This window comes from Hemiscyllium ocellatum, chromosome 10 (assembly GCF_020745735.1).
Source record: "Hemiscyllium ocellatum isolate sHemOce1 chromosome 10, sHemOce1.pat.X.cur, whole genome shotgun sequence".
NCBI classification, from domain to species: domain Eukaryota; kingdom Metazoa; phylum Chordata; class Chondrichthyes; order Orectolobiformes; family Hemiscylliidae; genus Hemiscyllium; species Hemiscyllium ocellatum.
This window is the reverse complement of record NC_083410.1, coordinates 51,443,197-51,470,587: the sequence shown is the minus strand read 5'-3', so window position 1 is coordinate 51,470,587 and position 27,391 is coordinate 51,443,197.

Sequence of the window (27,391 nt, the reverse complement as noted above, 5' to 3'; positions counted from 1 at the left end):
AATAGATAGGTTCTTGATCAGCAGGGGAATTAAGGTTGTGGGGAAAATGCGGGAATGTAACATTAGCCATGACCTTATTGAATGGTGGAGCAAGCTTGAGAGGTCGAACGACCTACTTCTGTTCCTACTTCATATGATCATTTGGTCTATTATGGCCTGGATTGTCCCTGGAATGCTGATCCACTTGGCAACAATTTTTCTTCATTTCAGGAAGCAGCAAATGTCATACCCCTAGAACCATTCCTCTACCATTGCACTGTGTCATGGATATTGTCTCCTGCTGGCTGGTGCTCTGTACCCATCCCCTTTACCATGTAGAACAGTACGTCAAGAGGAGTTGATCACTACTATTGGTGAGATTCCTCATGCTACTAGTATTCAGAGGGGAAAGACCAACTTATGAAAACACAGGACAACTGGGAAATAGATGTACTGGTCATACTAGAGTTCCATTTTCAGATATATAAGACCAGTATGTATGATTTCTGTTTTATTGGTTGTTGTAAGTTAGTAATCTCAGCTCCAAGACATCTCTGCAGAATTCCTTTGGGAATGTCCTAGGCTCAAGCATTTTCATCAGTTTCATCGAACAACTTCCCATAAGGTCAGAAGTGGGGATGTTCGCCGATGATCGTACAATCTTCAGCACCATTCACTGTTCTTCAGAAGCTGAAGCAGCCCATGGCCAAATACAGCAAGACCTGAACAATATCCATGCTTGGGCTAACAAGTGGCATGTAACATTCTCACTGTACAAATGCCAGGTAATCACAATCTCCAATAAGAGAGAGTCAACCTTGAAATTCATGGGTATCATTACTTTACTATCACTGATTCCGCCATTGAGAACATCCTGAAGGTTACCATTGACCCAAAACTCAACTGGACCAACCGTATAAATATATTTGCTGCAAATGTGTTGCTGGTCAAAGCACAGCAGGCCAGGCAGCATCTCAGGAATAGAGAATTCGACGTTTCGAGCATAAGCCCTTCATGATGAAGGGCTTATGCTCGAAACGTCGAATTCTCTATTCCTGAGATGCTGCCTGGCCTGCTGTGCTTTGACCAGCAACACATTTGCAGCTGTGATCTCCAGCATCTGCAGACCTCATTTTTTACTCGTATAAATATATTGTCTACAAGAGCAGGTCAGAGACTAGGAATCCAGCAGTCAGGAACTCACAGAGTATGCCCCCATCTGAAGATATACATTAGGAGCATGATAGAATACTCCCTGTTTGACTGGATGAATACAGCTCTAATAATAGTCAAGAAGCTTGATGCCATCCAGGACAACGTACATGTTTGACTGGCACCACATCCACTCCTTCCACCTCAGTGCTCAGTAATAGCAGTGTGCACGATCTACAAGTTGCACTATAGAAATGCAACAAGTTTCCTTTAACAGTGCCTTCCAAACAGGATGGCACAGTGGCTAAGTGATCAGCACTACTTCCTCACAGTTTCAGAGACCCAGGTTCAATTGGGTGACTGTGTTGAATTTACACATTATCTCCTCATCTACGTTTCTTCCCACAGTGGAAAGATGCGCAGGCTAGGTGGATTGGACATGGAAAATTCAGTGTAACAGGGATAGGATGGGCAGATGGGTCTGGTTGGTAGGTGATAGGTCAGTGTGGTCACAATGGGCCAAATGACCTGTTTCCATACTGTGGGAATTTTATGATACAATGAAACCCGTGACCACTACAATTTAGAAGGACAAGGGCAACAGTTACATGGGAACAGCGCCTCTTGCAAGTTCTCCTCCAAGTGTTTCACCATTCTGGCTCCAAAAACTAATGCCATTTTTTCAGTGTTGCTGGATCAAAACCCTCGAACTTCCTCACTAATGACCTTGTGGGTCTACCTTCAGTGCATGGACTGCAGTGGTTCAAGAAGGCAGCTCACTAACACCTTCTCAAGGGCAATTAGGAATGGGCGGTAAATGCTGGACTAGTAAATGATGACCACATCCCATGAATTAATTAAAAAAAAGGTTATGTTGCATATCTGCTTTGAGTCATAACACATAAATTCATTAAGTTACTTGCATTTCGTTCTTTAAAAGAATCCTTAAAGCTTACCTCTGATTACATTTTTGGTCAGCTTCCCCAGCAATTCACTGATAGTTGACATCCATTTTTTTTTCCTCTGAGATATTTCTTAAGTCACAGGGTGTTGCAAATCTTTGAGCTTTGAGGCTAACACTGTTGAAATTTTTGATTGAGATACTATTGGAATGTTTTTGTTTGAAAGCTATCAAGGGACTGCAACAAAGGCAAGTAAATAAATCCTCCAGAAAATCATGTTAAAGGAGCTAAGTGGCCTATACCCGTCCCTTTTCAAAAAAACTTTAAATATAAATGTGTCATATTAATTTAGATTGTCATCCACTAAGCATTTTGGAAAAATAAAATGAATTTCTTCCAATTCAGAAAAAAAGCATGACATTGATTATTTAAGATTAATTTATTTTCTGTATCCGCATGTGTAATATTAGAAAATTGCGTCACTGTAACCTTCATTTTTATGCATAGATCAAATTAATCTGTGGATTGATATTGATGAAGGGAATATTTGGATATATTTTATTACAGATAGTATTACTTGTGAGCTGTAATTTATGCCAAAAAGTCAAATAGCTTTTATTTTTTGAGAAATTACATGATATTTGTTTTAAAAAGACCATTAAACAATGGTATGGTAAAAAGCTTAAGTGGTTAAGTGCTTGACTCCCAAATGTCAGTCCGGAACATCAAAATTGTTGCCTGTCATTATGACAGAAGAATCTTACTTACCTTGAGCTCAATAGCTCATGGAAATGATTTGCTTTGCTTTAGGCGAAGCAGAAAAGACATTTTCCATTTCTCATATTTCTATATTTGGATCTAAGGCAAACGATTCAATGACATTTGTTGCTCACTCAGGTTTCATGTCCCAGGCTAAAGCATCTGTGTGATTGAATTTGGTTATGTAGGGAAAGTGGACAGTGGGGTGCTGGAAAAACACAACAGGTCAGGTCGCATCCGAGGAGCCAGAGAATCAATGTTTCAGGCATAAGTCCTAATGGGAATGGGAATATGGGCATAACACCATAAAAAGTAAGAGCAGGAGTAGGCATTTCAGCTCCTCTGCCATTTGATATGATCATGGTTAACATCACCTCAACTTCAACACTACTTTAGTGCATGTTCTCTATAACCTTTCAACACATCACTAACTAAAAATCTGCGTTCTTTTCTTCTTAATTTTATTCAATATCCCACAAGCCATCACAATCGGGAGTAATGAATTCCTCAGATTCATGATCCTTTGAAAGAAGCAATTTCTCCTCATCTCTGTTGTAAATCTGCTACACCTTATCCTAAAACTATGACCTCTCATTCTAGGAAGTCCCACACGAGGAAGCATCCTTTCTAGGTCTACTTTGTCAAGCCATTTTAGCGACTTATATATCTTAATTAGATCTCTTCCTATTCTTCTAAACTCCAGAGATTATAGGTCTGAACTGTTCAATTTCTCTTTGTGTGACAAACCTTCATCTCATGAATCAAACTAGTGAATCTCCTATGAACTGCCTCCAAAACAATTGTATCCTCCTCAAATGAGGGGAACCAAAATTGTATGCAATGCTCCAGGTGCAGTCTCAGTAATGTTTTGTACAGTTCCAGCAACACATTCCTATTTTTATAATCTATTCCGTTAGCAATAACTGCCAAAATACCATTTGCCTTCCTTATTACCTGCTGCATGTGAGTTCTATGCATTTCATGCACATTGATAATCCATATTCCTCTGCACTCACTCTATTTAGATTATAAGTCGCCTTTCTATTCTTTTGACCAAAATAGAAAACCTCATATTTATCCATGTTAAACTCACATTTGTCAAATGTTGGGCCATTCAACAGCGCACACCATTTATCAATTTCATATTTTCTTATTTCTTTATTGAAAGCTTGGACATGTTTGGACATTGCTGGATTTACAAAGGATTTATGATCTGATTGTTTAAACTTAAATGTCATAAGATTAAAAGAAACTATGGTCTGTTTGCAAGTTAGAAAAAAAGAATTGACTTTGGAGAAACAAGAAATTGTGCAAATGTTATGAAAAGAATGAATGAGAATGCATTATTTTCTTTTTGTGTTTTGTTGTATATGTACCATTGCATTTTATCTCCCAAGGGTGGAGGCATGTTGGGAACATGCACATTTATGGGTCGTGAGTGTTGGAATATTGACATCTTGGTTATTACTGGTTTGCAAAAGATTTTTGTTAGGACTGGAAAGTCAAAAAGTAATGAAGACTATGATCTATTTGCTAGATCCAAAATAAAAACAAGCCCTTTGAAAGCAATGTGCAACAAAATATTTAGAGCGACTATTTTAATTTGCTTTTACTGTTAAAGGAATAGACTTAGACAACTTGAATGGAATAATATTGATGTCACCAAGTAACAGCCTCTGACTTGAGGTAATCTGCATTTTATTTTTCAGCACACATAGAAACTGTAGCATGTTGTTGCTGAAGAAGTTTGCAAGGAGAGAGCACTGATTCTCTCCAGTAATTGTTCCAGCTTGGAGCTGAAGACAGCACTGTCTGTATCGTTGTCATGAAGAATTTTGAAAAATTGCCTGATAAAGTTTCAAATTTCAGGATTCCTAATTGTTTCTTAGGTGAATCTGAAACTTGTCTGAATATTTTGCATTATTTGGTGACAGTTAATAATCAGATCTTATCAACAAGAATTGAAAGGAATTATGAGAAGTCTACACATTTTTTTCATCTGAATTGACTTACAGGAGTAATGTTGATACGTTTGCATTTTTATCTAATTTTATTCCCCACCCATAATTTCTTTGTAGCACCATGTGTCACATTGTCCTGTCTGTGTATGTATGTGTGTGTATTTGAGATTTAGGACAGTATAGTTTAATTTGGACAGTAGCTTTGTTGATAACCAGTTTGTCTCTTGTTTAAACAGCAAATTTGTTTCTAATAAGTGAGTTTTTTTTTTGCAACGGAAAGCCTGGTAAAAGTCTTTTTAGTTCAATGAAACGGTAACAAGGAGAATCAAATTGACTAGTTTTGGTGATTGAATAAACTTTTACATTTTTGGTATGCTTGGTATAGCTCATGGAGTAGTGAAGCTGGATTTAGAACATAGAACATTACAGCACAGACGAAGTCCTTCGGCCAACCTGTAGAAACAATCTGAACTCCATCTAACCTACACTATTCCATTCTCAGCTATATGCCTATCCAATGCCTATTTAAATGTCCTTTAAGTTGGCAAATCTATTACTGTTGCAGGCAGTGCATTCCATACTCCTACTACTCTCTGAGTAAAGAAACTACCTCTGACCTCTGTCCTAAATGTATCACCCCTCAATTTAAAGCTATGTCCCCTCATGCTAGCCATCACCATCTGAGGAAAAAGACACTCACTGTCCAACCCATCTAACCCTCTGATTATCTTATATGTCTCAATTAAGTCACCTCTCAACTTTCTCTCTAACAAAAACAGCCTCAAGTCCCTCAGCCTTTCCTCGTAAGACCTTCCATCCATACCAGGCGACATCCTAATAAATCTCCTCTGAACCTTTCCAAAACTTTCACACCCTTCTTATAATGCGGTGACCAGAACTGTATGCAATACCCAAAATGTGGTCTCACCAGAGTTTTGTACATCTGCAGCATGACCTGATGGCTCCAAAACTCAATTCCTCTGACCAGAGCTTACCAACAAAAGCTGACACACCATATGCCTTCTTAACAATCCTGTCAGCCTGAGTAGCAGCTTTCAAGGATCAATATACCTGGACACTGAGATTTCTCTGCTCATTTACACTACCAAGAATCTTACCATTAACCCTATACTCTGCATTCTTGTTACTCCTTCCAAAGTGATTCAACTCACACTTTTCCACATTAAACTTCATTTGCCACCTCTCAGCCCAGTTCTGCAGCTTATCTATGTCTCTCTGTAATCTACAACATCCTTCATCATTATCCACAACTCCATCAACCTTCACGTCATTCCCAAATTTACAAACCCAAACTTCTATGCCACCATCCAGATGATTTATGAAAATGACAAAGAACAGTGGACCCAAAACAGATTCTTGTGGTACCCCACTAGTAACTGAACTCCAGGATTAATATTTCCCATCATTCACCACCCTCTGTCTTCTGATCCAAACCACTAAATCATCTTCAATCCAATGCTTCCATATGTTATGCAATAGCCTATCATGGGGAACCTAGTCAAATGCCTTTCTGAAATCCCTATACATCACACCAACCATTTTACCCTCATCCACCTGTTTAGTTACCTTCTCAAAGAACTCAATAGGTTTTGTGAGGCATGACCTACCATTCACAAAACCATATTGACTATTCCCAATCAACTTATTCCTCTCAAGATGTTTATAAATCCTATCTCTTATAACCTTTTCCAACACTTTATCCACAACCGAAGTGAAGCTTGCAGGTCTATAATTTCTAGAATTGTCTCTACTGCCCTTCTTAAACAAGGGAACAACATTTGCTGTCCTCCAGTCTTCTGGTACTATTCCAGTAGACAATGATGACATAAAGATTAAAGCCAAAGGCTCAGCAATCTCCTCCATGGCTTCCCAGAGAATCTGAAGATAAATCCCATCTGGCTCAGGGGACTTATCTATTTTTACACTTTCCAGAATTGCTAAAACCTCTTCTTTGTGCACCACAATCCGGGCAGTCTACCTGTCAGAACTGTAACACATGTTAGAGGAGAATAAATGATTAAAAAAAATGAGTGATAGCTAAATTTGTTAGTAATGGTACAATATTTGTCCTTAGCCAGTCTAGAGGATGAGTTGCTTCTTCTTCAATGCAGAGCATTTAAATATAGATAATGAGTCTGGCGCACATTCCATAGACTTCATCACATTTGAGGCATATGGTGTTAAAAGGTGGTCACACCACAGATTAGTGCAATGCAGGCTGATAGGTAATGGATGACTGCCAGCAGTTCAAGAGTTCTCAGCAAGTAATACAATAATCCCTGAGGTTCTGCTGGAGTATCAGATTTCCATTCTGGACATTGGTGAGGGTGATAGTTGCTCAGATAAGAGCAACCCATGACACCGCTGGTAGACCAATTACACAGGAGGAAATGAACCACCCATCTAAGTGTGTTAACCAAGTAACTCTCAGCCTAATAGATGCACCATGGTGACTTCAACTGCTACCTGATATCCAAATCCTACAGTTCAGGATTCTGCAGCCGACGACACTTCCTGCATGTGTTCATATAAAATATTTCCAATTCCTTAAAAGCTACTGGACATGTATTCCTCTGGACAAACTGCCCTGCCATAATGTAATCTTATTTTTATACTATTAACTATGAGCTAAAGATTAGAAATTACTGAACTTACTGTTTTCTCATGATGGCACTTTTTCTCTTCAAACTCAGCTTTCATGGAGCTTTTCAACTCTTGGTCTCTTGGAAGATTGATAAAGATAATTGAGCTTTTCTAGCTCCACGAACTAGTATGTCATCCTTATGACATTACCCCGTCAGTACCTTCCAAGGTGTTTGACATTGTTCTTTGGTCAGCTAAACTGGAGGGAAGAAAGAAGAGTCAAAAAAACAGTAGTGATTGGAGATTCACTGATTAGCAGAATAGGCAGATATTTTTGTAGTCATAGTCACATCTTCAGATGGTACATGTCTCCCTGGAACCAAGGTCGATGATGTCACAGGAAGTCTGTAGTAAATTCTTCAGGCTGTGGTCCATGTTGGAACATATTGGTAGAAAGGCAAATGTGGTTCTGCAGTCAGAATTTAAGGAATTAGCTCGGGCATCAAAATTTACAGGGTAATCCCACAAGACCATAAAACTATAAAATATAGAAGCTGAAAAAGGCCATTCAACCCATTGAGTCATGTCTGCTATACAATGAGATCATTGATAATATTGAAATCCACTTGCCGACCTTTTCTCCATAAATATTAATTACCTTACCGTTTAAAAATCTCTCCGCCTGCCTCAGCCTGAAAATACTTTACGAGCAATCCATGGTAATGAATTCCACAGATTCACTATCTTCTGGGAGAAGAAATTCCTCCTCTTTAATGGATGACCCCTTACTCTGAGATCATGCTCTGTAATTCCCACAAGGGGAAAGAATCTTTTTGCATCTCCCCTATCAAGTCTCCTAAGAATCTTACATGTTTCAGTAAGATCACCCCACATTCTTCTAAATGCACAAAGGCCTAAACTGCCTAACCTCTCCTCACTTACAGATCCTCCATACATGGGATAAACTTAATGAATCTTCTCGGGATTGCCTCCAATGCCAGCATATCTTTCTTTTTGTCTTTTGATAGATAAGGTTTATCTAATTCTGGCTTTTTTCAGACCAGATGGAAAAAATGTTTTTGTTTTCTCACTATTACCAATATCCAACTTCACATGAAATATGTCCAAAAACACTTTGGACATGACACAGCCTTGCTTAGCACAAAAGATTCTTGTTTCTCGCACTGTTTCTTCAACAGTTGCTTCATATAAAGATGAATGAATCTAATGAATTTCGTGCACTTTTCCACTGAAGGTATTTTCACATGTGCACCTCTACTGAAAAAAGCTATCTGCCCCTTGCCTTTCATTAGATTTACGAGCTTTATTTATTGCAGTGAGAAGGGTTCTTCCATCACTTACACACTCACTGTTACCTTGGCTGAGAATACTTCTGACTACTTTTCTGACAAGCACACCAGATTGAACTGCATATGCTTTCAAATACATTTACAGCTAACGTCCATAAATAACATCACTCTAAACTACCAGAGCTATGAATTACTGAGGATAATCAGCTGAATGCTGCTTTGATTCATTAACTTTACTCATAAAGAATGTAACCTTCATGACTTTGCGTTTTGTTTGGTGTAACACAGCAGAAATAATAAAAGTTAAAATGAGTTGATTAAAATATTCAAAACAAATAAAAGAACACTTTGTGGATGCAGAGCGTTTATTGGACCGTCTGGACATTTCTGCATGAAATCAAATTTTATGATCATGGACATTTCTATCAAATGGAGGAACATCAATTACATCAGAATTCTGATAAGGCCCGATGGTGATCTAACAAGGAGTTATGTCAAAGAGCTGTATTGAAATAATGCAGCTGTTAGTTTTGTAACTGTTGTCTGTCCAACATAGCCCAGAGGTTGCATCATAATGTGCTACTAATGTGTTAAGCAAACACTACTAACATTCTTTGTGAAAGAATAACCTAACAGCTTGGCATATCATTGTAAAGTTAATTGGAATAGATTTGACACTTACTGCATAATGCCCACATGCAGGCCACTGACGTGAAAGGGAGAATCAATAAAATTGACAATGAGCTACAAACTGAAAGTAATACTGGGCAAGGGCAATTAAAAGCAAAATACTACAGATACTGGAAATCTGCAACAAATACAGACAACTCTGCAGAACATTAGCAGTTCTGACAGTGTCTGTGGACAGAGATAATGTCAGAGTTTCAAGTCTGGTATGACTCTTCTTCAGATCTGGAACTCATGCGGTTGTTCATAGAGAACTTTGCTAAAAGTCACAACATAGAAAAAGAACGTTCATTGAATAGTTTCAAAAATCCTATTGGGAGGAATCAGAGGAATATGCCTGATATTCTAAGGGAGGGCGACATGTTCTATGGCAAAGGTGTGTGACCAAGTTGCTCCTTTAACAAGGTTATGCTGTCCTTGCCTTTTTTTCAGAGAAGTCATAAATGACATAGGCTCTGAAAAGTCTGGGATTGCAGGGTTTTAGGGTCAATTTATTTATAGCTAACAGATACTGCTTCAGGCAGAAAGCATTTGACTTTAAAAAGAAACACTTGTATCATGGAAGCAGAACAGCCAGTTCTCCCAGCTCAGGTTTTCTTTCTGGATTTCTTTTTAGTAGCAGTGTGGAAAAACTACTGGACCCAGAAGCAAGTCCAGGCTGGTTCTCTCTCTCTCTGACCTCTCTCCTGTAAGAACCTGTGTTTGATTTCAACTTTTCTGCCAAGGAGTGTTTATGGGGAATGTTGCAAGTATCTGGAAAATCATCATTAAGTTGGGATGGTCTGTTGGGTTTGTGGAGAGGTTAGGTTATTTGGTACTCTGTTTTCTGTTCTTTGTGTTTCATTCAGTTATCTTGTAAATAAATTCTGCTTTGTTTAAAACTAAGTGGTTTGATCAGCTGCATCCCTCCTGAAATACCCACTCACACCTGCTTAAAACCACTAGCAAAGTTAGGGCCTGGGTTACCTTCTTGAAATATTTTGAAGGGATCTGGCCTGGTCCATAACAGATGTCAGCTGTACATGTGCACACAGCATTGAAGGAGGCAGAGTAGCCTGAGAATATGGATAAGAGCTGTACAGGATCTTCTGAATCAAGATCTGAGTTACTGACAGAGGAACGTTGTAGAGGATCTTTGTTAACACTGATACAGTCAAACCTGAAGTACTTTGTTTGATTCTGTGCATCACACATTAAGTGGGATGTTCAGGCTTTGAACAGGATGCAACAATTACTAAAGAAAATTGTCTGGGTTTCAATGCATTCAATACTAGGAGAGATTGGAGAACCTTGTGTTGTTTTCTTTAGATAAGGTTGTGAAGAGATTTGATAGCTATGTCAAAATTATGTAAGATCTGGATAGTGCAAATAAAGACAAAATGTTCTAACAGTAGAGGGATCAAGAATAGGTGACTGACTGTAAGTGAAAAGCAAAAGAACTAGTGCTAATATGAGAATGTATTTTACTGTGCCAGAATATTTGACTGATTGGTGTTGTTCATAATAATTAGTTATGATCTTGAATGTTCATTCAGAGAGTGGAGTGGAGGCAGATTGAACAGCACCTTTCAAAAAGAAGTTGGATTAGGACCATGAGATTTGTAAACAAAATAACATGTTGGATTTCAGGAAAAGGGTGTTTAAGTGGGACTATTCAAATTGCTCTATGAGAGAAGTGATGTGAATTCAATGAGCTAGTGGACCTGCTCCTGTACTGCAGCCATTCAACAAATCTGACAATCCTCCAAATGAAAGCAGAGCCTATTGGACATGTAAGCAGGACGTCTGGATCCGAATCGCCCAGCTCATTTTCAATAAGCCCACAGAGTATGACTCCAGGAAAATCCAGGCTTTTGAGGACATTAGGCAAAGTAGGGAATTGGAGGAAGTATCTGATCAGGAAGTTACAATGTAACGAGCCATTACCTTCCCATTCTACGGTTACCCTTGAATCATGAACTGTATTTGCAGATGAGAGCCGGTTCTGATCATTCTTTCTGTTGTCCAGTCAGATCTGCCAGTGAATGGCACAATTGTTTGCCATGTTACTGTAATGGCATTTAGTTCATACTCATATATTTATCATTGTGTCTTGAAACCCTTAACATTGTTGTGAATGCTGCTTGCATTCTGTTAGAAAGCCCTTAATTTTGCCTTTTTTTAACATCATTCGGCTTTTGAAGCATATTTAATGCTTTGTTTCTCCTGACTTCTTGTCCCTGTAGCAACCTTTCGTATAACAGGTATATAATTAAACGTGACAAGATAATGAACTGAAGGTATTATTACAAGGCAGTTCTGAAAATACTACATAGTTAAAATTATACTTTAAAAATATTTGGTCCAATGAGGATTGGAAGCCCTGCATCAGTTCCTGATTGGATGAAAAAATAGGAGAAAGTGGAGAAAGTGAGGACTCCAGATGCTGGAGATCAGAGTTGAGAGTGTGGAGCTGGAAAAACACAACAGATCAGACAGCATCCGAGGAGCAGGGGAATTGATATTTTGGGTATAAGCCCTTTATCAGGAAGGGCTGCAATTGGGTCATCTTTCTTTATCTGAATTTGGAAGATCTTGTGAAGGCACCATGAATAGTGTTTCGCCAGTGTTTCTGACCTGAATCATTTTAACTAAACAGTTCTGAATCCTTATCCCAGTCTACTTTAAATAGAACTGAAATTAACAAGCAATTCCATTTCAAAGCATGCCTCAGGTCTTAACTCCTCTTCAAACCTGATGTCCATGAAGAATTTTCTATTCACCTTAAAAGTTAGCTAATTCCTAGTCTACTAGAATCATATTACTGCACCTCCAACTAGATACAAGCACCTACAAAAAAGGGCTTCTGTAAGATCAGCTAACTGCAAGAACCTTCAAGGGACATTGAATTGTTGGATTTTAATTGATCTGAATTATTGCTTATATATTTAAGGTTGAAATTGTCCATCCCTTCCTTTCCTTTTCTCTTTGTTTTTCATTATTATGTGCATTCATGTATTTCTTTTTATGTGTGCTTATGTGTGTGCAAGTGCGTGTTGTTGAGTGTGTGTGTGTGTTTTTTTTTTGTGTGTGTTATAGTGTGTCCCCTTGCTTTTGAATACATTAATGAAATGTACCTTATTGAATTAAATTGCACAAACAGAAGGTTTGGGGTAACAAACTATTGTAAATATCAAAAGGGACTCTCATTAATAGTGAAGACTAAGGAACAAAGCCAAGTAAAATGGCAAACCAACTGATAAAAACAAAGAAACAAGAGTCCATATGGTGAAAAGATGTTGGTATCTCCTGGTTCAGGAGAACACATGACAATCCATTCTGAATATCAAGCATTCAAGCATAAGATCTCACTTTAATCCACGTTGGACTCCCAGTCCCTTGTTCCTAAACTCCTGGTGGTTTGCCATTTGGAGCAAACAAGAGATTAATTCAATTTCTGAGCATGAGCTGAGGCTCCCAGCTGTCCAAACACTCCTTTAAACTTTCCTTGACTTTGTTCTCAAATTTGACCTCAGGATGAAGAGAGATAGCATTGACATGGTGCTTTTCTCCATCTCCATCTCCATTCATAGTTGTTTTGTTCACATAAAACACGGCAGGCATCATTGTATGCTATCATCCAATAGCACTAGAGATATGAATTATGCTAATGGATCTTCACTGCATTTGAGAACACATCTCTCCTATATTCAGAAGGACTGTATTCCCTACAAGTTACCTGTGGATTCTGCATTTTGGCCACCTGGATATATCTTTGGACTCACTTCACCAGGCCTAAGCAGCTAATTTAAATATTTTTTGCACTGGATATAATTCCTTCTCATCACATATCTGCTGCTGACCTCATGAATGATATCCAGCCATGCCTTCTGTGCACTGGAAGTGAAGGTGAATTTGATCGAGATATTATTCCGATTAGTCATAGACCAATTGAGATGCCAGGGAAATGAGGGGACAGTACCCGCCGACTATCCTCTGCTCAGCTCCACCTTCCATCAGCATATCTAATGGCAACTGCAACAATGGTAGTCACACATCTTTTAAATCATGTCCATTGCTGTTGGTGTCCCGCTTATTACTTTTGCCGACTACTTCTAATTGGATGATGAACATGACTGGTGGTTTACCGGTTAACTATCTGTACTAAATCAAATTGCAATAAATCTCTGTTGGACAAGATGCAGTATTGGAGTCAGAAATTTGTGCGACAATGGGGTTTTGACCTGGAAACTGAATGTCCACCCAATGCACTCATGATTCTGAGCCATGTGATAGAAGTCTAGCAAAGCTACAGGGGAAGAAAAAGACAAAAATGTAGTATTGCTTTGGTTAATGAAAAACAAGCTTTGAAAATCTGAATTGAACTAATACCAGCATTTGCATGTTGAGACAATGTTTCAGTCAGTAGGGAAATCTGGAAAACGATATGAAAATACTTCTGGTGAAAAGAAATGTAATTTGAGTAATTTAACGATGGAAAGTTGCCTGTCCCCAAAGCCAGTGCATGACAAAAGCTCCAGTATTAAATGACATAAATGACAGAAGAAAGATAATATCTTCAATAATGCAAATGTAATACTTCAATAGAAATTCTGTTGAAATTAGAAAGTTTGAATTACTGTCCAGAATAAAAAGAACACTCAAGTTTATTCCGTACTTTATATCTAGCAAGAGTTCCTGCACAACAGGAAAGGATAAATTTCAGAAGACAGCTCACTACAATTTGAGTAAAATCTAATAACGAAATCTCTGTTTGAGGCAGAGTTTTGTCTGATTCCAATATCCAAACCATTTTGCTGAATTGTTTTGCTTTGCAGACTTCTGAGTGATTCTTTTCAAAATAGAGTTGACTATTGACCTGTAGGAAGTCCTGCTATTACAGTAGAAGGGCATCACTACAGCACAAGTGTAAGCAAGGAATCTTAAAGATATAACATTACTGTTAACATGGTGGTTGCATGGTGGCTTAAAGACTGAGATTCCACAGTCCTCTGGGGAGAGAACCCAAAGACTCACCACTCTCTGAGTTAATGCATTTATTGCTATCTCATAGCTAAATGGTATTCCCCATTATTTGTAAACTATGTTCCTCAGTTCTAGACTCTAAAACTGGGGAAGCATCTTACCTACATCTACCCTGTCTGCCACTGTAAGCATTTTGAACTTCAATTAGATCATCTCAAATTCTTCGAAACTCTGGAGAATACAGGCCCAGTTTGCCCAATCTGTTTTCATTGGCCAGTCCCATATTCCTGGGAACCATTCTGGTGAACTTTCTCTGCTCTTGCTCTAAGGCTCTCCCTCTCCCTCAAAAGTAAGGAGACCAAAACTGCGCATAGTCATCCAAGTACAGTTTAGATAGGTGCTTATACAGTTGATGCAAGATTTCACTACTCCTGTCCTCAAACCCTTTTGTGGTAATGCCTCACATTCTATTAGCCTTCTGAACAGCTTGCTGCACCTGCAATTTAGCCATCCATTGATTAACAAGGACACACCCATCACTTTACACATCTAAACTTTCCAACCTCTCAGCATTTAGGAGATACTCTGCATACTTGTTTTACCTACCAAAGTGGATAATCTCACATTTTTCCACATTATGTTCCATCTGCCTGTGCTTGCTCAGTCACTAACTCTATCCAAGTCCTCCTGTAAATATTTTGCATATACCTCACAACACACATTTCAATCTTGCTTTGTATCATCTGCAAGTTTGGAAACATTATCTCATGCTCAAGTCATTGGTATACACAGAGGAGCCTTGATTATCAGAATGATATAGGCGGGAAGAACTTTGTTTGAAAGTCGAACGTTCAGATAATCAAGTGCTGGATAACACAACTTAGCTAAGCATCGAGACCTTGCAATTTTCTTCGGATAGTCCAAAATTTAGATAATCAACGTTCAGATAATTGAGGTTTGTCTGTATTGTGAATAGTTGGGGTCCAAGTACAGATCCTTGTGGTGCCCCACTAGTCACAGTCTACCAATATGAGAGAAAGAGTCACTTATTCCTGAATTCTGACTAATAAACTGAAAGCAATCATTACTCATGCCAGTGCATTACCTCTGATACCATGTGCTTCAATTTTGCTAACTGACCTCCTGTGGGGAACTTGTCAAAAGGCTTCTGAAAATCCAAATATATGAAATCAATCAAAGCCCTTTATGAATTTTGTAAGTAGCATTCTCAAAAGTCTCCAAAATGTTTGTCAAACACAATTCTTCATTTGGAAATCCATGCCAATAATTCTCAATCTGATCATTTCTTTCCAAATGTCCATTTATGACCGATTCTGGAATTATCACTTTCATTGATATGTGGTTGATGGATCTGTAGTTCCCTGTTTCTTTATCCTTTGTTCCTTTACTTGTCAGTCGGATGACAATTCTGAGCTTCAAACCTGCAGGGACCATTACAAAAGCTATGGGATTTTAGAAGATGATTTTTGATGCATCGACTATCTCTTATACTCACCTCCGTCAATGTTCTGGAATGTAGACAGTCAGATACTTATACACTTTCAGTCCTATTAATTTACAAAGTACAAACTTCTTACTCAAACAGGTAGAAGATCCTTTATCCGAACATCCAAAACCCAAAAATCTCCGAAATCCGAAGGTTTTTTGTGAAGCTTTTTTTCTCATTAACAAGGTTGTTTGGTGAGCAAACAGTTAACCGTACGTCACTCAGATGTGATGTGGGAGGCGGGGGGGGAAGGGTGGTGGAGGGAGGTGTGGCTAAGCACCAACAGGCCTGGGGCTTCTCTGTGAACATCCCTAAGTCGACATCCACTCGATGCGTGTCACTCAGATGTGACGGGGTCTGTGGGGGGTGGGGGTGGGGTGACCGAACTCATTCTCACTTAGAAGTCTGCTCCTCCAGTAAGATTTTAAAAAATTTCTCCATTAAATTGTCGCTTATTCTGAAAACCGAAAAATTCCAAATCCTGAAAAACAGCTTTCCCAAGCATTTCGGATAAAGGATCTTCTACCTGTATTGATTTCCTTCAAATTCTCATTTTCCTTATCATTTAGATTTTTAATTCTGGGAGGCTTCTTGTAACTTCCTCAATGAAAACAAACACAAACAGATTCAGTTTCTTTAAAAACTCTCTATTCCCCATTATAACTTCTCTTGACACTACTTAATTGACCCATGTTAGTATTAGTCAAATACTTGCACTTTTTTTTTCTAGATTGTGTTCATTTCTAAACATCATTTCATAGAATCCCTACAGTGTGGAAACAGGTCATTTGATCCAAGTACACACCAACCCTCTGAACAGTAACCTACCCAGGCCCATTCCTCTACTGTATTACTCTATATTTTCCCTGACTAATGCACCTAGCCTATGTATCCCTGAACATTATGAGCAATTTAGCATGGCCAATTCACCCAACCTGCACATCTTTGGACTGTGGGAAAAAATCCACACAGACACAGGGAGAATATGCAAACTCCCCACAGCCTGTTGCCCGAGGCTGAAATTGAACCCAGGTCCCAGGCAGTGTGAGGCAGCAGTGCTAACCACAGAGCCACCGTGCCACCCATTTCCTCAACAGTAATTTTGTCTTCCTTTACCGTATTCTAAAAAAACTTCCCAAATGTTTGATTTATTACCATTTCTATCCAATTTACAAATGTCTTCTTTAAAATTTTACAATTCTTAATTTTATTATGGACGAGGCCAGACCCCTTCAAAACATTTCAATAAGGTAGCCCAGACCCTAACTTATTTATTTACAGAGTACCGACTAAAACACAAACAAATGGGATCAAAATACAGAATAACTTAACCTATCCGAAAACCCAACAGATTATCCTAACTTGATGATGCTGTTGCAAATTCCTGCAACAATCCCCATAAATAGCACTTGGCAAAAAATAAATGTAAAATCAAAAATAGGGTCTTACAGGAGAGAGAGAGAGAGAGAGAGAGAGAGAGAGAGACGGCAGAGAGATTCAGCTTGGAACACTTTCTTCCATGTAACTGTTTCTTTGACAGCAGTCTCAAAACCTGACTGCTTGCTAAAACCAGACCAGAGAAAAGCTGAGCTGGGAGCACTGGCCATTCCCCTTTCATTGTACAGGTGTTTTAAAAAACAAAATTTAGAAGCTTCTTCAAGTTGATAAACACAGATAATTCGGAATCTTTGCATTTACAACCATTCTGATAAGATATAAGGGACAACTTAGCCTTGTTAAAGGAGCGGCATCATCACAAGTTCCTTTGTCAGTCACAACTGACTGACCTTTTTAATGAGTGTTTGCACCTAAAAGAGTACATTGCTGCTATAAGTATGTAATTATTCTTTAAAGGTTATCCATATCTGATCATGCCCTTTAATGTATTTTCCCAATCCACGTCCTACAATTTACACCTCATAGTCTTTTTAATTTCCCTCATTCAAATTTCAAATCATTGCTTCAGATGAAACCACCTCACTTTCAAACATAAAATTCTATTATACCATTGTCACTCATCCCTAAGTGTTATTTTGTAATGATTATTTTAATTTGATCTTTTTCATTACCTCATATGAGATCTAACATCGCCTGTCCTTTAGTTGGCTCCTCAACAAGAGCAAACCACCTATTGAATATTCTAGAAACTCATCTGCTTTAGCTTTTGTGTCCCAATTGGTTTACCCAGGCAGTTTGAAATCCCCCATGATTGTTGTTGTTCCTTATCTCCTGATATATACCTTGTCCCGCATTACTTGGTAGACTATAAATAACTCTAATTTTGCTATTTCTTAATTCCACACAAACAGGTGCCAAACAATATTGTTCTGATCTGAAATCCTTCCTTACTAATGTACTGATCCTATCCTTTAAATCATTGCAACTCCATCCCCTTTTCCTTCTTGTCTTCCCTTCTTAACCATTGAATATAATTGAATATTCAGTTTTAGTATTGGACACAATGCAGCTATATTTTGTAATGCCAATTATGTTATTACTATCTGCTATGTGCTTTGTGGAACAGTGCCCCTACTTTGTATCTTTTGGAATCATCTCACTTTTGAGGCAGGCTCCATGTTGAGTTTTTTTTTCTTCTGGCTTCTATTCTCCATTGCAGTTTTTTTTACTTACTGCAAGAAGATTAATTCCCTTCCAGCTGGGTTATCCTTCCACTTCCCACCTTGCTGACAAGCTTGTTTAAACTACCCTAACAGCACTAGCAAATCTCTCTGCGAGAATATCCAGCGCCAGTTCTGTTAAGATGTAATCCATCCAGCTTGTACATCTTCCAACTGCCCCAGAACTGGTCCCAATGCCTCAGAAGTCTGTGCCATTCCACTCACACTCATTCTCCAGCCACGGGGTCAGTTGATCAATTCTCCTGTTCCTACTGTTCACGAGTATGTGACTCTGCAAGTCATCCCGAGGATCATTGGTCTTGAGGTTCTTTTTTTGTAATTTATTTCCTTACCCTCTGAATTCTGCTTCCAGGATCTCAATCGTCTTCCTATGTATATCTTTGGTACCAACGTGGGTGAGGAGTTGTGGCTTCTTGAGAAGGACGTTCCGCAGCTGCTCCAACACTCCACAGAAATGCTTATCTGATCTCCTGACTATAGTAATCCCATATCACTGTTATTTCTTTAATTCTCTCATGGGATGTGATTTTTGTTGCCTTTGAGAAAGTGGTGGTGAGCTGCCTTCATAGAATCCCTACAGTGTGGAAACAGGCCTTTTGGCCCAACAAGTCCACACCGACCTTCCAAAGAGTAACCCAGCCAGACCCATTCCCATACTACTCTACATTTACCCCTGACTAAGGCACCTAACTTACATAGGAGAAAGTGAGGTCTGCAGATGCTGGAGATCAGAGCTAAAAATGTGTTGCTGGAAAAGTGCAGCAGGTCAGGCAGCATCCAAGGAACAGGAGATTCGATGTTTCGGGCATAAGCCCTTCTTCAGGAATCATACCTGAAGAAGGGCTTTGCCCGAAACGTCGAATCTCCTGTTCCTTGGATGCTGCCTGACCTGCTGCACTTTTCCAGCAACACATTTTCAGACCTAACTTACATATTCTTGAACACTATGGGCTATTTTAGCATGTCCAATTCACCTAATCTGCATAACTTTGGATTGTGGGAGGAAACCGAAGCACCCGTAGGAAATCCATGCAGACATGGGGAGAATGTGCAAACTCCACACAGACAGTCATCTGAGGCTGGAATCGAATCTGGGTCCCTGATGCTGTGAGACAGCAGTGCTAACCACTGAGCCACAGGCCCACCCTTTCCAGAGATAACCATTGCAGTCCATGTGCTGTAAGTAGACCCACAGTGGCGTTAAGGAGGGCATTCCAGGGTTTTGACCCAGCAACATTGAAGAAACAGTGAGAAATTTCCATGTCAAGATGATGAGTAGCTTGGAGAAGAACTTGCAATTGGTGCTGCTCCTAAGGTTCTGCTGTCCTTGCAAGTGGTGGTGGGTTTGAAGAGTGCTGTTGAAGGATCTTTGGTGAATTGCTGCAGCACATCTTGGAGGTAAGAGATACTGCTCCTGCTGAGCATTGGTAATGGAGGAGGTGAACCCTTGTAGACATGGCTGCTTTCTCCTGGATGGTGTCAAGTTTGTTGAATGTTGTTGGAGCTGTGTCTATCCAGGCAAATGTGAAGTACTACACCACAATTCTGACTTGTGCCTTGTAGATGGGTGGACAGGCTTTGGGGAGTCAGAAGGTGAGCTCCTTACCGCAGCATTCATAGCCTGACCTGCTCTTGTAGCCACAGTATTTATATGATGACTCCACCTGAGTTTCTGGTCAATGGTAACCCCCAGGATGTTGATACTGGGGCATTCAGTGATGGTAATGCCATTGAATATCAAGGGGAGCTGGTTAGATTGTCACTGCCTGGTACCTGTGTAGTGCAAATGTTATTTGTCACTTGTCATTTGTCAGGCTAAATCTGGATTTGTCCAAATCTTGAAATCTTGTTGCATTTGAATATGGATTGCTTCAGTATCTGAGGAATTATGAATGGTGCTCAACATTGTACAAACATAAATGAACATCCCCATTTCTGACCTTATGATGGAACAGTTAAAGATAGTTGGGCCTAGGCCACTTCCCCTAGAATCTCCTGCAGAAATGTCCTGCAGCTGAGGTGAGTGATCTCTGACAACTACAACCATCTTCCTAAGTAACAGTTATGACTCCAACCAGCGGAGATCTTGCCCCCAGATTCCCAATGATTCTAGCTTTGCTAGGGTTCTTTCATGCCATATTCAGTCAAATGCGGCCTTGAAGTTAAGGTCTGTCACTCTCACCCTATCTCTTCATTCTGCTCCTGTACAGCTGATACACACGTTGTGCAATGGGCTTGGATCTGGCTGCATTCTCCTAAGTAAGCATCACCTTCAATAATTTCCAAAATGGAATTCTTATTGGCCAGCATGATCAAATCAAGGGAGACCTGCACTCCCTGTATGGTTTTCTTTGACTTCTTAGTCATCACCATTCCCTCTGTGCCTGTACACTTCTAAACTACACTGTGAGTAACTCCCTATCCAAATGACATAATTGACAAATTGGGGACACTGTTTCTAAAGTGCAAACTTTTAAAGCATGTATTGGTTATCACATGATTCCGACCCCATTAGCTTGAATTGTGCTGCTCTTACATGATTTTCTTATAACATTGGATTGCATGAGAATGGAACTACCATGACGTAACAGAACCAACTGTAGTCCTCCACTTTGCAAACGCTCAACAGTGGCTCCTGCTTCTGCTCAATTCTGAAATGGAGCTCAGTTCTGTGTACCTGGTGACAGTTCCTGTGGATGTTTGTCTGGGTCACGTTGTACACCCATTACTTCACACATGCTGCAGGGTACTCCACTTGGCTTGGCTGACTTGAAATTTCATAACTCTGAAAACTACCTGTCAACTTAGAATAAATGTAAACTTACTCTGAAAACTTAATCGTAACTTTACTTCTGTTCACTTACTTTAACTTTAGTTTCCTTTGGTTTTACTCCATCGTATTATTTTACTTTAACTTGATTTAACAACTCTGAGTTGTTAGTGTTCCACCCTGAAATCCAAGTAACTGTTTCTTCTCTATAAATGATTTTTTTTTTAGGTTTAAGCTAGTTAGACTCAATTGTTAACAGCCGCATCTCACCAACCCACAATGATGCTGTTCTTGGACTTCTTTTCATACTTAGCTTCACTCAGCGCCATGTTCAGATTGAAGTAACTCCCTGATCACCATGGTCTTCTTAAACTTGCTGTCACCTCTTTCTGTGTCAAAAAAAAAGAAAAAATAAAATATAGATGCTGGAAATCTGAAACAACAACAGAAATTGTTGGAAAATCTCAGCAGGTCTGGTAGCATCAGTGGACAAATCAGTGTTAACATTATGTGTCCAGTGACCCTTCTGCAGAAACTTTCTGTCTCTGCTGGGTTTGGAAATAATGCACTATTTTAAAAATGTTTAAACTTGCTCCTTGCTCATTCAACACTGCTGTCTCTTCTCTCAGTATTATGTTCGAAATGAAGCCACTCTTTGTTCTTCACACCCTTCTTAAACTTACTGCTCAGAATGAAATTAAAGTCAAAAGTAGGATTCAAATGGAAACTGTCAGAGGAGACTACAACTGGAACACAGCAGGTTAGATTAACTGTACCGCTCTGCCAATCCACTAATGCAGTGCTTGTGCAGCTTGCAGGAAGATAAGAGTAATGTTCCATGTTCTGTGTTTGTTTTATAGAAATTGTTTCACTGTTGAGACATGCTGTATTTGATTAGTCAATTTGAGTGTGGATCCATCATTCTTTTACCAATCAATATCATTCCTTGTTGTGAATTTGATGTCAGCAGCTGATGAAGAGGCAGATATCTGAAAGCAATCCCTCGCTATGTAATTGCATATGGGTTACATGCCAACCTCATGCACTTGAAACTTAAATTGACGGTACTTGGTGACGGTACTTGGTGATTCCCAACATGGAAGTAGTGCCCACCTCCGGATCTGCCATTGGCAGCCATGCTCCTTTCTAAAAGTCTACTAAGTTCTTTCCCCACTGTAGGGAGAAATTGATCATCATAAAATACAAAAGTTAAGGATGACGGCAGGGTGGAATAACGAGAAAAAGAACTATAAGTTTCACACCGTAGAATTAATGAACAAAAAGGGCATAGGAAAAGGTATAAAAACAGGAAATCAATTGAGTAGTTGACAGAGTGACTCAGAAAGGAAGAAAATGAGAGGAAAATGCAAAGGGGAAGGAAGCTAAACACATGTGGTATGAAATAAATGAACAACTTCACTATGAGAAGAACTGAACTAGATAAAAGCACTGAAGTACAAATTGGTTTACATTATTTGACAATGCGGCACGAATACTTGACATGTAATGAGGTAAGGATAGATTATCCCATGTTGCTGCCAAAGCACTGTTAGAATTGGTCATCCTGGTATCATATAATTATTGCTTTATCAAGGGCATGTAGGAAAACAGCAGCTATATCTGCCATTGTTATGATTGTCATGAGAACAATAATACAATAAATTGAGCATTGTGCAACTTATAAAAAGCTAACATATTATCTTTTTACTTGTTAAACAAATGTAACTTGGCAGCACAGCCAACTGCAAAGTAAATTTTTTCTAAATCCTAGCTACATGCGGGAAGATGTTCAAAGCTATTAATAAACAGGACATTTGGAAAAATAAAAGCTAATTAGACAGTCAACATGTTCTTCTCAAAAGATAAGTCATATCTAATCACTTAATTGGTGTTCTTTGACAAAATAACATGAGTGGTTGAAGGAGAATTGATGAGTGTATTCAAATTAGATTTTCATCAGAAATTTGATAAGTTACCACATTAATGCAGAAAATAAAACCTCCTGGTATTGCATGTAATATATTGGCATTGATAATAGATTGGCTAGAAAACAGGAACTAAAGAAAAAGTGTATATGTGTCATATTCTGTTTGACAAGATTTAAGGGATCAGGATCAAGTGCTTGAGCATTTAAAATTTATATATATGACTTGGATGAAGGAGCCAAAGGTACGGGTGCTAAATGTACCGATGACGTTAAGATAGTTGGAAGGTGAGTTGTGAAGAGGATATAAGAATGTTACTGTGGGATATGAATAGATTAAGTGATTGGGCAAAGAACTGAAAAATGGTGTATAATGTGTGAAAAATTGAAATTGATCTTTATGGACTAACACCTAACAATATACAAATAATTATTAATGTAAACAAATTTTTAAAAAAATCTTTCAAATACTTTGGCACTGACATTCTACTATAATTGTGACACCAAATTCAAAATGTGTTGAACATAGTTATCAAAGTTAAAATATTTTTCTACTGAGACTTGGTTTCCCATACAGGGGAAGATGGTTATTTTGCCACTTAAGGAGCCGCATATGACTGGCTACCATTGACTTATACTGGAAATTATTGCTAATTAGTCTTAAAGGTGGCTGGTAGCTATTCTTCTGGCTCTGTGGTCATGTCCCTACTTCTGAACCAAGTAGGTACAGACTCCAGTGCCACCTGTTGCAGAGGTATGCAATAATATTTCTGAACGGGTTGACTAGACATTACAAACATAACTGGTCATTTGGCTTTTGTATTGCAGTGGTAATGTCCCTACCTCCGAGCCAGGTAACCAAAACTTGTTCCAGAGGTTTCTTAAGAGCATGTTGATTAGAAATCACATGGTGCAAAAGTAAAAGGGTTGCTACCCTCATTGTATTTAGCATGTAAGAAGAATAGTTGAAATTAATTATGAGCTGTAGGCTTACTCTGTATTGTTTAACTGTTAACTTGTAACTCTTAATCCCTTACATTGATGATATTGAGGGCTTAAACCACCAATTGAAACAGGAAATTCACTGACAAAGGAAGAACTGAATCTTTATGGTTTCATATTTCATTTCTCACCTGTGCAAGAAAGATCAAATCAAAAAGCACTTCCATTAAAAGGACTGAAAACATCATCTTCATGCAGTACTACTGGAACCACTATATCTCAGACATTATGTGCTGTGCAAAGTGGACTTTGCCCAATAATATGACATTAACTCATTTAAATAATCTCAGTGTTTAATATATGACACACTTGGAATGTCGCGAGGGTAGGGAAGCATATTATCAGGTGTCAGCTGCTATTAAGGACAGCTGGCAATCCTTAAAGCTGTGCCAATGTTTCTTGCTAAAGGCTTTGGGGCAAAATGCATCACATAGAAACTGTGATTCAAGAACATGTGTTAGTGTCTGTGACCATCACTCACATGAGCTCCAATTCTAATCCTATGGGCCTGTTCTGTGCCCATATGCCTCATTCACTTTCCACCAGCTACAAATTGGATTCTTAGATGTTGCCAAGTTCTCTTCATCAATTATCAATTCTGCTTATGCTTTATAATTCTCCATTAACTCATTATCTGACCACACTCACACTTACATACCTAGAGAATATTCCTCTTCCTCAGTTTTCACAATTACTTCCACAATCTTTTTTATTACATCTCTCACCTCAGTAACATTGTTATACGCTCCATTTTATATCGTTAATGTGTTTCTAAGTGTTTCTCTATTTTTACATATTTTATGGGAAGCAGGTGAGGCTTAGGGCAGTCCATGACCTTCAACCCAACTGAGGTCTGTTTTGCAAGCAGTTATTGGTCACTTTCCAACTGTCCTCAGTTTTAAGGCCAGTGGGAGGGATTAAGAGGCATGGGTTTACCTGGCAGGCCAACCTGCTGGAGCTTCAGAAAATCAAATCTCACAATGGCCCAATTTCCACATCAGTGAGTCTATTCCCATAAAGCCCAGTCCTTCCTGGGTGCTCCCTGCACCCAATTGGCTTCTTCATCAAAACTCCCAACCCCTTTCCGTAGCTGACTAGGCTACATTTCCAGTCCAATCCATGGGATCCCTCCCTTTCTGGCACGCCCCTAATACTGACTCTGGAACTTATTAATTGAGGGACTACTTGCAGTCTCACATTGGCAGTCACTTCACTGGGATGGGCTTCTCATTCGCATGAAGAGCAGATGCCATGTCTCCAACCAGTTAGCATTCCTTCCAGCGGTGGCCCTGCAGTGATTGGTCAGAATGCATTCCTGGCTGAGTCTGTCGGAAAGAATTCCCATCTACAAAATCTTGCTCTTGATGTAGATCCGTCTTAAAATAAGAAAAAAAAGGAAGGAAAGAAAGAAGACTTGCATCTATATGAAGCTTCTCACAGCAATCAAAACTAACAAAGTGTTTTATTGCCAATGAAGTACACATGAAGTATAATCATAATGAAGGATACCTTGCAGCCAACTTCCTGCACAGCAAGGTCCCACAGACAGGAATTTGGTCATGAGCAGATAATCTGTTATTGTGGGGTTCATTGGGACAACCTATTGGCCAGGGAACCAGGGATAATGCTGCTCTTCAAAATTGCCCAATTTTGTGTGTCTACCAGTGCTGACAGGTGAGACCACCATTCATTAATTCAGTCACTTTGCAGTTTTCTTTCATTAAGTACTTTTCCCCCAATCTGACCTCAGCTAACTTTGTAACATTTTTCTAAAATACATTATATTTAAATCTGGAGTCTTTAATTTTCATTCCATTTGGACCTCAAGCATTGACATATTATGATCACTGCTCCTAAGATCCTCATCCATATTTATTTTGACTACTTGCTTATGATATTCTCAAATAACTATACAAATTTGTCAAACATGACTTCCTTTTCGCAAATCATGTTGATTCTGTTCATCGCAAGAAGTTTCTTTAAAAATATGTCCTGCTGTTTCTTCCTTCAAGCCAAGTAGTGTAACCAAGTAAATTACATCTGGAACACAGCACCTTACAGTTGCCTTTCAATAAGAAAATGTTCAGGTCCAGGCTATCTCCTTGATATACTTGAAAGGGGTTTGTACTGGTCCCTAATAGATATCAACAGCTCACACTGCTCAGGCCTATGAATAAAGCAAATTGAAGTTAAATATAAGGACTCCAAACTCTTTACATTGGTATCACATTAACAATCAATGTCCGTCTTTGCACAAATGATCCCTAACTCTTCCCGTTGTGTCTTGACTAGCATTCATTCCTGTGATAAAACTTGAACAATCAATCATTCATTTAAAAACAGTAAGGAGTCTCTGATTCTGCAAAGCTGTCAATTCTCAAACTGGATCTTCATGGTCAAATCTACTGGGCTTTTGGTGTGGTTAACCATTTTCACAATACATCAAATGGTATTCATTCTTAGTCACTCTTTTATTCTTGCTGTGTTTGCTTGAGCCTCATTTGGCTTGCTGGCCGCTGTACTTCCATGGTTTGAGAGTAGGTCTTAATTTCATGAACAAATTCTACATCATGCTTGTAAACATCAATCATTGTTCTGGAGATTCAATCCATTATTGTCCTGTGAGAAGTCCACTGATGTAAATACATTCTTACCAAAGTTGCTTGACTTGGATCAGGTTTCTCCCATGGGAATAGCTATTTATTTTGACTATTGTAACCTGTTTGACCCAAGTAACTTCTTTATACAAGAATCTTTTCATAAGTACAACTCCTAAGGCAAATTCAGAATCTCTGTAGCTGTAAAGACATCCTTGACAATTCTTTCTTATCTGTCTTGAGGCATAGTACGCTGATTCCTGACATCCATTTTTTTTTCCCTGAAGGGACTTTCCTCCTAAGACTATAGCTGAAGCATTAGCAGCTTTGATGATTGGAAAGTTCAGATTGAAGTGCATCAAGCTAGCTGTGGACATTTGCATGACCTTGATATTTTCATACCCTGATATCACTTCTACACCATTCCTTAAATTGGAGATATTATTTCAAAGGTTCAGTTGTAGTTGCTAAATGAGACAAAAATAATAATGACTTGTTCGTCATCTGTAAATATCTTTGCAGGTCATAAACCAATTGCAAAGTGGATAACTCCTCAATAGCCTTTGTTTTTTGTGGGTCAATCATAATTCTATTATTACTGATAATAGGAGGTACAGAGTCCTTGGGAAGTTC